This window comes from Onychomys torridus, chromosome 6, assembly GCF_903995425.1.
Source record: "Onychomys torridus chromosome 6, mOncTor1.1, whole genome shotgun sequence".
Taxonomy (NCBI): Eukaryota; Metazoa; Chordata; class Mammalia; order Rodentia; family Cricetidae; genus Onychomys; species Onychomys torridus.
In genome coordinates this window covers 120,900,437-120,915,758 of record NC_050448.1, presented here as the reverse complement: position 1 = coordinate 120,915,758, position 15,322 = coordinate 120,900,437, and positions in this window count along the sequence as shown.

Here is a 15,322-nt window from a genome sequence, read left to right as displayed (position 1 = left end):
TGTGTTCAAACTCATTTTCTCAGTAAAATCACTCTAAATGTCCACTTTCAATTGTGCAACCTGCCACTTTAAGGAGACCTCTGTGAAATTTGAAATCATTTAGCAGACACAACAGTAGACTCACATCTTAGTAGTGGCACAATGTTACCTGAATGGATGGACTCGTGGTCCTAGGCAATAAAACCCTTTTAGAAGTAGGGTTTGGATTGGTTAAGCTGATCTGCATGTTAGCTAACACTTGGCAAAACAAAGCACAGAACTACAAAACAAAAACAACAAACAACAGAACCTCAATGAAAAGACATGCATAGTTCTTGGTTTCTAATACAGAACACTAAATATGCCAAGAACCAAGACATTGTGACCTAGACTACTAAAGAGGATCAGCCAATAGGAAGAGACCTGGAAATAACAAAGATAATGACAGTCAAAGTTGACACTCTAGTAGTCATTACCTCTAAGTACAAGGAAAATTACAAAGATAAAATGAACTGGAAAATGAAGAAAATCAACTACAGCCTCTAAGAATGAAGTGTCTGAAACAAAAGTTTCATTGGGTGAAGTCAAGAGTAAACGAGATGCTGCAGAGAAACTATCACTGACTCTGAGGATATAGAATATCAGATATATGAAGGATACAAAGATAAAAGTACTCTTTAGGTCACCCAGACTTCTTGATTTATGGAACAAGCAGGAAACATATGTGAAATCAAATCCCTATGAAGAAGCATGGTAATAGAAAAGCATCAGAGGAAAAATATGGTGAAAATTTTCCAAAATTGTTCAAAGTTATAAACTCACATATCTGGGAATCTTAAACTTATTTATTTTTATTTTATTGGTGTTTTGTATGTATGCACTTCTGTGTGAGGGTGTTGGATCCTGGAGATACAGACAGATATGAGCTGCCATGTGGGTGCTGGAAATGAACACAGGTCTTCTGGAAGAACAGTCAGTGCTCTTAACTGCTAAGCCATCTCTTCAGCCCCAAAATATCTTAATGAATTTCAACAATATAATAATAAATTGAGATTAAAATATATGATTGTTCAGCTGCTGAAATGCAGGTATAAAGTATTAAAAACAACCAGAGGAAAAATACACCTGAAGGTAACAGAAAGGAATAACAGCCTACTTCTGTCAGGAACATGCAAGCCAAGGACAATGGAATGTCTTCATGGCGTTGAAAGAAAGAGAGAGGTATCAACATGGATGGCTACACCCAGTACAAAAACTCTTTAAAAATCAAGGCAAAGTTACAGCAAAATCAGACAGAACATTATTGGCATACCTAAACTATAATAAATGGTCTAGAATAGTGGTTCTCAATCTGTGGGTTGCAACCTCTTTGGGGGTCAAATGACCCTTTCACAGGGGTTGCCTGTGACCTCATATGTATCCTCTGACCTCCAGATATGTACCCACGTACATATGTCTGCAGGTGCATTCACACATATACACACAATAAATAAGAATGTAATAAACCTAAAACGAAAAAGTGCTTAGAAAGTACCAGAAAGATAGTAAATACTGTAAGACATTTGGTTGTGATTATTCATGGAAGCTAATATAATGTGGGAACAGAATTGATATTCAGGCAGAACAAATATAGAAAACATTGCAAGAGAACAAGTTGAGAGCTAGGGAGAGTATTTTGGCTCTGTCCTGTCCAATCTGTGTGTTTGCAGATGTGACACTGACCTTGGGGTCCCTTCTCTGGCTTCTTCTTCCCTTTCTCATCTCCTACTTTTCTCTTTTGCACTTACTGAGAATCCACTAATGACATTATGTTAAATATCAAGACTTTTGTTCTCTCAGATTTGTTGCTGGGAAGAAGGTCACATTCAAAATTAAACTCACTTTTAAAATTAAAACTGAATCCAGAATTTAAAATAGTTCAGCATATTAAATATAATAAGAATGTCCTCAGAGTTGCCTTCCATTGTGGAAAGCCTGTGTATCCATGGACATAATCCAACACGCACTGTTACCATAAGGAAAGCTAGTGTAGATTGTAGACTTTTAGGAGTAAAGTGCAGGGTTTAAAGGCGTGCTCCACCACTGCCTGGAAAAAGCCTATCTTCTTATACTTGTAAATTATAGTTGTGGTCTCAGTGTGAAATGTCTCCTGTCTGCTCATGTATTTGAACACTTAGTCAACTAATGGATGTGCTCTGGAAGGTTGTGGAATATTTTGAACATGGGTCCTAGTTAGCATATACAGAGCCACAAAAGCAAGGGTTATAGGCGAGCCCTGTGTCCACTGAGCTCTCTGCTTCCTGGCTCTTTCCTCATATCAAGCAGCTACCACAGCTCCCTGCTCTCTCCAGTGCCTTCCCCACCATGATGGCCTTTGTGATCTGAAACATGGGCCGAAATGAATCTTTCCCTCGATTTTCAGTTTGTGGAGGGGTTTCTGTTCACAGCAACGAGGAAGGTGATGAAGTGTTTGCAGATGTTGCTAAGTTAGAATGAGATCACAACTGGGCTAGGGTAGGGGACTTTGGATTCAGGCGCACAGGTTGAAGGCTACATGAAGACAGAGGGTGAGAACAGGCTGCCAGTAATCAGCAGCAGCCATTAGTGACTTAGAAGCCGTAAGAAGTAAGGATGAGCTATTTCCCAGAATCTTTGGAAGTAACATGGCCCCTCTGATAACTGGATTTCAGAACTCTAGCCTATAGAATATTGAGTGGTGCAAGTCACTCAGTTTGTTGTACAGTGCCAGAGCAACCTCACAGAACTCACAGTATCCTCAGCAAAGTTCCAGTCACAAAACTTGTACTGTTTGCAAACATGCAAAAACAACGACCAGATTCCCTTTCCTCCCAGAGAAAACAAACAAACAAACAACAATAACAAAAAAACTGGACAAAAGCCATAGAAGAGCTTCTCACAGATGTAAACCATCAAAGAGCATCAAGACAGCAATTGCTTGGAGTAGGGAGACATGACCTGGAACTCCCCCAGCTCACTGCTTCAGAAGCACGTTGAGACTGCAGGGCAAGCAAAGGGGGCGAACCTCAGTACCCCACCAGCCTGCCTGCTGAATAAAACCCAGCTGGGGTGAGGGAATGCTGCAGGTCACAGGAATATATCATACGAACTCAGCTGGTTATGGCAAAGTAACTAATTGGAGGGATCAAGGAATTCTTCCAGAGGAAGCCAAATTTCAAGGAGTTTTTTGGTGTTATTTGGCTTGTTATATATCAGCTGTATTCTGTTATAAAAATCACGTGTGCCTTCATAGTTTTCCCAGTTGGTTTTTCCCTAAGAAGGGCTAACTGTGGACTTATCACTCTCCGGACATACACATTCAAGGTATTTGGAGAACAGCCTCAGGAAAGGCTTCCTCTGGAATCAGATATCTCCCTTAGCCACTTTCAAGGACTAACAGTAATAACAGTCCATATGCAAGTCTCCTGATTTAATATAAATTCCACAAGGAGACACCACCTAGGTCAGGTGGACGTTAAGTAATAGCTTTACACAATTTAGCTTGGACCCTCCTTTCTTACAGCCTTACTAACTTTATAGACTTCTAACTCCTTACCTAACCACTTCTAGGAATATTTAGATAACCTTCTGTGCTGACAGCTATGCTCAGCCCGAACCCCAGTTCAAGCCTCCCTGTAATTATCATCATTGGCAGGAAAGTACCTTAACAGAGATACCTCTGTACTCTCTAAGAACAGACTTATGCATTCATGCTACCTGTTTGAGAAGGCCTGACGGATATGCCAATTAAGCTTTCCCAAATCTTACCTCTGGTTCCATATCTCCCTTTAACTATCACCAGAGGCATCTACCTGGACATTAGTTGCCTAGTGACCAAGCACACTTTCCCCCATCCTGCAGAAAAATGGCAGATAGCTTGGACAGATAGGAGCTACAGGAAAAAAGAAGGCAGTTTTCTCCCATTGACCTAGCAACTTATAGATTTGTAACATTTTCTACTAATCACATTTAAGACTATAGTTGAGCACATAAGATCCTTCTTAGATATTATCCGAATTTAGCCTTTAGTTAATTCATTTCCCCATTGGTAATTTCCCTTTGGGGTTGCAAATGATAATTAACAGTTATTGCATTTCTATGTGATTCTTAACACCCCTCCTTTTGACCCTGGAAGCCTGTCTTTGCACTGCCAAGGGATTACTGCTTGTAAGTGTATGTATACCAGGACTTCCAGGGCACTGGAGGTCGGAGAAGAGAAAAGAGACTGGAAGAACTAGATGGGTAAGAACTTGAGAGGAACAAATTTAGATGGAGAAGAACTAGACTGAAGGGCTAGAAGAGAGTACTAGAAGAATGAGATGGAAGATGAGGAAGAGCCAGATGGGGAAGAACAAGATGAGGAAGAACAAGAAGAGAGAGAAGGAGATGGGAGAGGAGCTAAGATAGGAAAGACCTAGATGGATGAGAACCTAGAAGGGGCAGAGCTAGATGAAGGAATTAAGACAGAACCTAGAGGGGACAACAGATAAATGTAAAGAGGAACTGGGCAAGAAGGGATCTAAAAATGAGAACAGAGTATAAGCTTGTAGAGAGAACTGACAGAATAATAAAGTGTATGGACTAAGGAATTGTGTGAATGTATTTTCATTTCTTTACTTCAAAGATTAATTATCATCTGGTTGTAGATTCTTCCCGGTCTCTGGGAAGGGACTATCGAGGGGCTGGGTCCCCATAGTCCCTGATAAGGGAAAGCAAGGTGTGGAACAATTGTGGAGAGTGTTGACAGTGTGGAGCTGTGCACAGACAGGTTCCTCAAGTCTGGAGAAGCCATCCTCCATTTTCCAGTCACCTGGGGTAGGAAGCTGCCTACGGCTAGGAAAGGAACAGAGGGAACAATATTTGGAACAAATGTATTTTGAGTGCCTAGCAGTCAGAGGAGAATTTTTATAAATTTTAGAACATTTTGTGGTATATTCAAAGGGTTTTTGCCTTAATAGTGAGGACGTATTAGTCCTGGTCTAGCCTGATCTTTAACAGAGCTTAAAGACTTTAAAGGGATTAAACAATTTCTAGATAATTGTGCCACATAAATTAATCCAGGAATATTTTTAGGAAGGTAAACAAATTTAGCATCCAACATGGTAAAATTTACTGGGTTTGACATCCACTCAAAAGTGATCAGCTACAGGGTGCAGAGACGGCTCAGTGATTGAGAGCTGCTTCTACAGAGAATCTTCATTTGATTCCCAGCATGTGGTACCCCAAAACATCTGTACCTCTAGTTGCAGAGGATCTGATGTCCTTCTGGACTCCAAGGGCACCAGGCACAGGCATGGTACACATACATACATGTAGACAAACACTTGTACATACAAAATAAAGAATAAATAATCTTTGAAAAACCTGATCTGTGAGGCAGTTTGAAAGAGAATGGCCCCCATACATTCATGTATTTGAATGCCTGATCCACTGGTGGTGGAAATGTTTGGGAAGGATTGGGAGATGTGGCCTTGTTGGAGGAGGTGTGTCACTTGGAGGGTGGGGTTTGAGATGTCAAGAGTCCATGCCATTCCCAATTAGTTCTCTCTCTTTCTTTCTCAAGCTTTCAGATAAGATGTGAGTTCTCAGCTACTGCTCCAGGGCCAAATATGTCTGCTTCCTGCCATGCTTCCTGCCATGATGGCCATGGACTCTACGACCTTCTGGAACCATAAGCCCCAAATGAAATCATGTCTTTTTATAAGTTGCCTTGGTCATGGTGTCTCTTCACAGCAACAGAAATGTAACTTAGATAATCTGACATACAAATAGGAAAACAAAATCTTAAATGAGAAGAAAAATTAATAGAAACAGATCCATGATACATAGTTAGACACGTGATAGAATTAGGAATAAGCACATACAAAAATAGTATGCCTATATTCTATATATGCAATGCAGTCATAAAAATAAAGCTTATTAAGTGGCAATACAGGAGATATTTTAAAAGAGCTGACTCAAACTTCTATAGTTGAAGGTGAGTGTAGTGCCTCATGCTGATAATTTAGCACTTGAGAGGCTAAGTCAGAAGAATCAAAAGTTAGAGGCTAGCCTATTTAAAAAAGGGGTGGGGGGAATGTAAGTTTGAAATTACAATGTGTGAGAAGAAAAAGGGACTGGCAGAGAGGAAAAGCAATTACAAACCCATCATTGAAAAGTGTTGATGAGGTACTAGGGAGGATGGCTTATTGGGTGAATGTTTATGACAAAAGGGTGAAGGCCTGAGCTCCAGTGCCCAGAAGCCAAGCGAAGCCCAACAGTAGCCCACATCCATAACTCCAGTGTGCCTGTGGCAAACAGGAAACAGAGACAGAGGATTCCTGGAAGCTCTCAAGCCAGCTAGCCTGGAACACACAGCAATGAACAGTGACATCAAAAAAGGAGAGACCCTGCCTCGAACAAAGTAGGAACGGATCAGCAGCACCCAAGTCTGTCCTTTGACCTTCAAACCCATGCCATTGTGAGTTCACAGGCCTGCATTCACATCTGTGAACATGCATATACATCATTCTCTTTCACACACAATACAGAAACAAAATCTTAAAAATATCGATGAACTTGACGTAACATTAAAATTGTCCAGAAGAAAACACATAGCTCAAGACTAGTGAAATGGCTCAGTGGATAAAGGAACCTACTGCCAAACCTGGCTGTCTAAGGGGGATCTCTGGGACCCATTTAGTGGAAGGAGAGACCTATGCTTAAAGTTGTCCTGACCGCTGTATTAACACCATGGCAGGCAGATGTGAACACACACACACACACACACACACACACTGCATTCTAGTGTGTACATGTACACAAAATAAATAAAAGATATAATAATAAAAAACACATAAACTAAAAATAAAATAGACATTGTACCATATACACTTGTGAAAACTTCAAGGAACTTAATATACACACTACTAGAGTCTGGAAAATTCAATAGAGATGTGTGAGACCAAAAAAATATTTAAAGAAACAATGGCTGAAATTTTTCTACATGTGATGAAAAATTTAAAATCCCAAATGCAAGAAACACGAAGAAGACTATACCAAGGCACGTCACATTCAAGTGTTTTATAACTAGTTAGAAAGATTCTTGAAAGCCACGGAAAACATACAATGTAAAGCAAGGAACCGATTCCCAAGCTGCAGCATTGGGAACAATGAATGGAGCTGTTTCAGAAACACCAGTCAGGAACAGGGTGGCAAAATCTTTAAATAGTGAAGGGAAAGCGATACAAAACAAAACAAAACCTGCCAATCTGGAATCCAATACCCAGGAAAGCTATTTCTCAGAAATAAAGGAGAAATACACAAATGAGTGTTTGAACTGACTAGTAGAAACTGACTAAGGTCAATAGTTTAATTAACAATATTGTACTCATTAATTTCCTAACTTTCATGTGACCTGAGATGCTACCGTTGGAAGAAGCAGGTTAAGAGGTCATGACTGACAGCACTGTACTGTTTTGTAAGTTCTGCAACTCCAAAGAACGCCAAAATTAAAGTTTTAAATATTAAAATTAAACAAAGCCTCTGCGGATGCGAAGAGTCCCTTGCCAGCATACCCAGACAAGAGATGAAATGAAGAGGTTTATGGAGAAGCACAAATGATATTTATATTCCAACTAAAATGGGATCTAGAAGAATGAAGGGCAGCAAAAATAGCAGGTTTGTGGGTAAATATAAACATTTATTTTAGATATCTGTCTAAAATATGACAGGTTAAGGCTAAGATATTACTAATGTGTCATGAAATATGATGTTACCTACATGGAAATAAAATACATAACAAAAACTGCACAGGGACTGACAGGGACGTGTGCTGTTGGGGGGGGGTGTACTGTGTACATCTGATAGTGGGTAAATGTAAACTTATTCTGTAAAGTCTAAGCCACTGAAATAAAACATCAGCCTCAAAAAATCCAACCCAAGAAAGAGGAGGAGTGAACGGGAAGAAAACAGGGAAGAAGGAATAAACGGTCTGAGCAATTCAATTAAAAAGTAAAAGTCGTCACGTGGACTAAAAAGCAAACCTCAATACTAAAAAGTCTCACTTTAAGTATAGAGATACCAAGAAAGTGGGAAATAAAAGAATAGAAAAATACCACGTAAGCAAAGATTATCACTAGAGAGAAAGAATGTGTTTAGATTTCTGAAGCCAATTTTCCAGAGGAAAAGAACCCCAAACATGTACATGCATGTGTGCACCATAAACACATATATGGAGGGATATTTCTTTTTCTAGGGGATTAGCTTGTGTGAGTTTGGAGGCTGAGGAGGTCCATGATCTATGGATGGCAGACTGGAGACCTGGTAGAGCTGATGGTCAAATACCTCAGCTCAAGTCTGAATCCTGGTGGAAAAAGAAAGAAGACAAAAATATGCCCCACTTCTAAGCCACTCAGGTAGGAGGTGTGGTGGCATTGTGTTCCCCGAAATATTGTGTGTTCCCCGAAATGAACTTATCTGGGGTCAGAGAACAGGACAGCCACAATGTTAAACATGATAGGCAGTGGTAGCACAAGCCTTTAATCCCAGTGCTCAGGAGGCAGAGTCAGGTGGATCTCTGTGAGTTCAAGGCCACATTGGAAATAGCCAGGCATGGTAACTCACACCTTTAATCCCAGAAAGAGAGCCTTTAATCCCAGGGAGTGATAGCAGAGAACAGAAAGATATATAAGGCATGAAAACCAGGCACCAGAGCTAAGTTAAGCATTTGGCTGGTTAGGCTTTTAGGCTTTGGAGAAGCACAGTTCAGCTGAGAGCCATTGGGATGAGGACACAGAAGTTTGCAGTCTGAAGAAACAAGACCAGGCGAGGAATTGGCGAGGTGAGGAAACTGTGGCTTGTTCTGCTTCTCTGATCTTCCAGCATTCACCCCAATAACTGGCCTCAGGTTTGATTTTATTAATAAGGCCTGTTAAGATTCCTGCTACAAGGAGGGATATTTTTCTTTTTCCCAGAGGGACAGCATGTTTTAAGGCCTTCAACAAACTGCATAAGATGCACCTACATCAGGGAGAGCAGTATGCTTTAGTCAGCCTACCGATTCAAATGAGAAACTCATCCCAAATCACTTACAGCCACATGCAGAATGATGTCTGACCCCATATCTGGCCCTTGTGGTATAGTCAGGTTGACTCCTGAAACCAGTCACCACAAAGAGTCACTGTGTAATTATAGTCTGTGTAACCAAAGGATGTAGTGACTTTAATCAGCTTAAAATAGGGTGAGGTAGAGCTTTGGATCTTGCTAGTTCTTGATACTTAGGGGGCTGAGACAAGAAGATTCTTTGAGTGAGGTCCATGGTCAACTTGGGTAATAGCAAAGCTGTGTCTGTTTAAAGTTAATAAATAAGCCAAGTGTGGTTGTATATGTCTGCAATCCCAACACTCTGAAAGTAGAGGCACGAAGGAAGTTATCCTCTGCCACAAAGCTTGTTTGAGGTTATCCTGGACTACATGAGACCCTATCTCAAATATATAAGTACATATATACATACATACTACTTGGTATCACTATATTAATGATAAAATGAGACTTAAATTAAAAAAGCATTGTCATTGACAAAAAACAGTCAAAATAATCATAATAGTAAATTTTTTAAGTGTACTATGCCTGGTGGTGGTGCAAGCCTTTAATCCCAGCACTCAGGAGGCAGAGGCAGAGGCAGGTGGGTCTGTGAGATTTGAGGCCAGCCTGGTCTACAGAGTGAGTTCCAGGACATCCAGGGCTACACAGAGAAACTGTCTCAAAAAACCAAAACAAAACAAAACAAAAAAAGGTACTATGCCATTAGGTAGATATAAATCAATGTTTAAGCACCTCATAATAGAAGTTAGAAGTGCACCAGGCAGGAGCCAGAGGTGAGACTTAGTGGTAGAGTGCCTATTCAGAGCACACCAGGCTCTGAGTTTTATTCTTAGCACCAGAAAAAGAAAGAAAATCAAGCAAAACTGATCAAAATGAAAATCAAACAAATTCAAAATCTTTTTTTTGTTGTTGTTGTTTTTTTTCGAGACAGGGTTTCTCTGTGTAGCTTTACGCCTTTCCTGAATCTCACTTTGTAGACCAGGCTGGCCTTGAACTCACAGAGATCCGCCTGGCTCTGCCTCCCGAGTGCTGGGATTACAGGCATGCGCCACCACCGCCCTGCCAAATTCACAATCTTAAATGGAAGCTCCAAATGCTCCCTTTTAGTTGCCCACAGAATAGGTAGACAGCAGCATTGTCTTTAGTTGATTAGTTAGAGGAGTAGGCCCCAAACAGCATAATCAGCATGCTTTTCAAATGGACTGTCTTCTTAGCCATCAAATGAGTCTCAAAAATGCAAAATAATTCAAGTCACATATACTTTATTTTCTTATTACAATGAAGTCAAGCTAGAAATAAGTAACAGAATAATACCTGGAAAAGATCTAACTTGTTAGATCCTAAGTAACACTTCTAAACAATCTGAGTCAAAAATAAATTTGAAAGGAAACTAAAAACTCTTTTGAATGGAATGAAATGAAAGCTCAGTGTCTAAGTCAGTATTCTGATCTGTGAGGAGATGCCATGACCATTGTAGCTCCTATAAAGGAAAACATTTAATTGGGGTGGCTTACTGTTTCAGAGGTTTAGTCCATTATCATCATGGTGGGACATGGTGGCGTGCAGGCAGACATGGTGCTGAAGAAGGAGCTGAGAGTTCTACATCTTTATCAGCAAGCATCAGAGGGAGTCTGCTTCGACACTGGGTATAGCTTGAGCATATGAAACCTCAAAGCCCACCCCCACAGTGACACACTTCCTCCAGCAAGGCCACACCTACTCTGACAAAGCCACACCTAATAATTCCACTCCCTGTGGGCCAAGCATTCAAACACATGAGTCTATGGGGGCCATACCTATTCAACCACCACACACAGTATATCAAAAATTGGGGCATATAGCCATGATGTTGGCTTATGACCTTAATCCCAGCACTGAGAAGGCTGAGGCAGTTGCATCTCTATGAGCCAGACTGGTCTACAGAGCCAACTCCAGGACAGCCAGGACTGTCTCGAAATAACAGAAAACAAAGCAAAAGTTCAGGGAGTCAGTTAAAGCGGGAGCAGAGGGATATTTGCCACATTAAATAGTAGAGACTGGGGATAAATTCAATGGGCAGAGTGTTTACTAAGATGCATGAAGTCCTGGGTTTGATTCATAACACCACATAAACTGGGTATGGCAATGTACACTTTGTTTTGTTTTGTTTTGGTTTGGTTTTTCGAGACAGGGTTTCTCTATGTAGTTTTGGTGCCTGTCCTGGATCTTGCTCTATAGACCTGGCTGGCCTCGAACACACAAAGATCCACCTGGCTCTGCCTCCCGAGTGCTGGAATTAAAGGCATGCACCATCACCGCCAGGCTGGCAGTGTACACTTCTAATCACAGCACTCTGGATGTGGAGGCAGGAGAATCAGAAGTTCATCTTCCTTGACTACATAGCAAGTTCAAAGCCAGCCTGGGCTGCATGAAACCACACTTCAAAAACACAAAACCCAAGAGAAATGAAAGAGACTTACATCAGTGAGCTCAACTTCCACATTAAGACATTTTAAAAAAGAAGAAAGTTGGAAGCAAAGTATGCAGAAGAGAGGAAAGCAAGCAAGCTAGATGTGAGATCAAGGAAAATGATGGAGAATTCCTAAATGCCACCAAACCATGTGGAATTATGGAATAAAACCCTCTTATCCAAAAGGATGTCCCTTGTTTTCCACTTTATTGAGACAAAGCTTCTAATTGCTGGACAAATCTTTCTGCAGCAGCAACATAGGGTTCTGTCACATACCATTTCAGGTAAAGCCAAGAGTATAACGCACAAGGTCAACAGCTATGGTCAGGACACCAGAAGATAGAATTTCCCCCCAAAAGCTATAAACATTAAGAAGCTGGGTTATTTACCGAGGAAAGTGGAAGGACCATTAGTAAAAAAATATCCCACCCCTGGTGAATGGAAGCTCCTTTTAAATCCTAAACAGTCAGTTAAATCTAATCAGAGGAGCAAGAAGTTTGCCCTGGTGAGCTTTTAGAGGAAACTTGCAAGTTCTTAAGCAGCACAACAAGCATGAAGCTCCCATCCCCAAGCCCCAAGTCCAAGCCCTTGGACCCCTGGTCATGTTCAGGCATAAGCTGCTTATACATCCTGTATAAGTCTTATAATGTCCTTACTGTGCTTATAGACACACAGTACTTCCACAATCTCTCTCCCCTCTCTATTGCACCTTTGTTAAGGTCTGAGCCCACATCTTAGTCATCACTCCATCCTCAAGTCCCAGCATGGCGCAAGCATTCCATAAAGGTTCTTTAACATGCAAGAGGGGACCCTCTGGAAATAGAAACATTCACAGATAACATTAGTGGGAGAGCCTGGAGATCTACCCACAAACAAAACAAGACTTCAGACCCAAACTGAAACCAAGGAACCGGGCTTACTACCTGTTTTCTAAGATTAGATTTTTAAGTGTTTTAAACATACTTGTTTCCAGCCTTCAATGAGCATTTGGGTGGGTCTGGTTTTTATCTGACTCCATCTGCCCATCCTTTTCCCACAGTGCCCTGGAAGAAAGCAGCCTGTAGTGACTCACAACTCGGCACACTTCTTAGTTCCTATGAGCCGACACCAAACTGTGTTCCAACAGGGAGGCGTTTACTAAGGATCAAGACCTGGATGTCCCTGGCCTGCGGAAGTAGGTCACGTTTTATAAGGTTTCCAGCATGGTACTAAATTAACTGTGCTCAGGTCCAGAGGGTTAATGACTAATAACTGGAGACAAGATTATAAGTGGAGATTGTCTCCATTCTCCTTCCATGCCCCTTCAGAAGGCTTCCCTGGGCCTTTGTCCACCTCCATATTTCTCTCTTATCTCCCTGGCTTTGGTTTTCAGGGTCACAGGCATTAGATCAGCACTGATAGCAAGGCTATACTGTGAGAGGTGGTCCTTTCTGGCTTCTTTTCTTACACAGGGCTCAGAGACTTCTCTAGTCAGAACAGGAGAGCTATGACCTAGAAAACATAGAAAGCCTGGATAAAAGAGACACAGATGGAGTTGGTAACAAGAGATGACAGAGACCCTAGGAGTGTGCCCATGGGTTGCTGCTCTCAGCTTCTCCCTTTACATAATCACCCCTACACCCCATTCTCAGCTGAATGCTCACTTTTTCTCTCCATCCCCAGCCATGCCTCTTCCTTCTTCCTTCCCAAAGACTCCACGGGAGCTTCAGCTGGATGTTGGATCCTAGGATGAGACTGATTAATTGACAGGGCACGCCTCAGTTTCCAGAGAGCAAAGAGCAACCCTCAACCCAGTTTTATTTAATCATCTTTGTAATCTTTGTATCCTCAGGTCCTAGCAAAGCAAAGCCATTTTGGAAATGTTCTTTAAAAAGGCCATAGAGGAACCTTTGAAAATGTAAGGGTTCATATATAATACCCACAGAAAAGCCTACAGGCTTAACTGAAAATACGACTTTAGATCCAAGCTGAAAGCAAAGAACAGACTGAGGTCCTGAGAGATTTGAGGGCTTGCCACCTGCTTACCTGCAGGCTCTCTCTCTCTCTCTCTCTCTCTCTCTCTCTCTCTCTCTCTCTCTCTCTCTCTCTCTCTCATATGTGTGTGAGTACGCATCTCACATATCTATATATATGTCACACACACACACACACACACACACACACACACACACACACACACTCCAACACATTCCTCAATGTATCTGTCAATGCCCTCTTAACATAACCACCTAACTATCTTCTAGAAGTGGGCTTCCAGATTCTACCATAATGCTCTGCAGTAGCTTTGGGTTGCCATGGTACCTACCATCTATCCCTTAAACACAAAACTCCCAAATCGTGCTTCTTTCATTATTTCTAATGATGACTGCATCCTCCGGAGTTTATCCTTTGTCTCAGGCAAACAGCTTATACATCTAAACCATCCTCCATGGTGCCTGGCAAAGAAACAAGGATACATGCAGGCTTAGCATCACCATGCTGTTCTCTGATTATAATGATGGTGCTGATGTAACAACTTGATTCTAATGATCCCATTCACTTCACTTTGCATCTCCCTTTAGATGCCGAAGAGTCATCTCTGGCTCAAAGACTAACATGAGTGGATCAGAAAGTGTAAGGGGAGCTTAATGGGTTGGCTCCCTGAAGACACAGTGCTGGTAACAATTTCTAAAATAGTTGGTAGAGCGCTTGCCTAGCACGCACAAAGTCCTGGGTTCCATCCCCGCCCACTGCATAAAACCCAGGTGGTAGCATGGCTTACACTCCCAGTATTTAGGAGGTGGTTGCAGGAGACCAGGTCAAGGCCAGCCTTGGCTACATAGTGAATACAAGTCCTGCCTGGGCTACATGAGACCCTAGGTCAAGAAAAAAACAAATAAATGCTAGGCAGTGGTGGCGCATGCCTTTAATCCCAGCACTCGGGAGGCAGAGGCAGGCAGATCTCTGTGAGTTTGAGGCTAGCCTGGGCTACCAAGTGAGTTCCAGGAAAGGCGCAAAGCTACACAGAGAAACCCTGTCTCGAAAAACAAACAAACAAACAAAAAAAACTTTCAGGAGTCAGTTCCCTCCTTCCACTGTGAGTTCCTCCAGGCATCAAACTCGGGTCCTCAGGCTTTGGGGGCAGGTGCTTTTACCCACTGAACTGTCTTGCTACCTGAGAGGATTTCTCGAATGCCTGGTGAGGTGACCTTGAAGACACTTGGCCCATGGTAGATGTCCAGTAAATGTCACTTTTCTTCACTCCTCAGGGAGAAGGGGCTGAAGCTCAGGCGCATGCAGCTCTGTCTGGAGTCTATGCCCTCTGTGAGCTCACACCCTACCCCCTGCCACAAGGATTTTCCCCATCCACGTGCTTGCTAATCTCCCGTGAAATGAGTATGTTCTCTGCAGCCACGCATGGGCTTCACACAGAGCATGTGTGGTAGGAAGAACTATGCCGGACTCTTCATCTGTCATAACACACACACAAACAAGCACTTTCATTTTTAAAATGTCTTCAGAGGTAAACCTCATCTAGCTGTGCTCTCACAGCAGCCTGGCCACATTGTTCATGAAGTATGGACCCACACCATGGTGTTAATCTCAATCTATGTATGTATGTATGTATGTATACGCATGTGTATGTGAATGTATGTATGAGTTTATAAGTGTATATGAAGTGTATGTATGGGTGTAATGAGTGTATGTGTGGGTGTATGTATATGTGAGTTTATGTGTGGGTATATGCATTTGTGAGTGGGGACAATCATGTCATAGCATCTAGATCCCAAGGATCAGAGGACAATTTTCAGG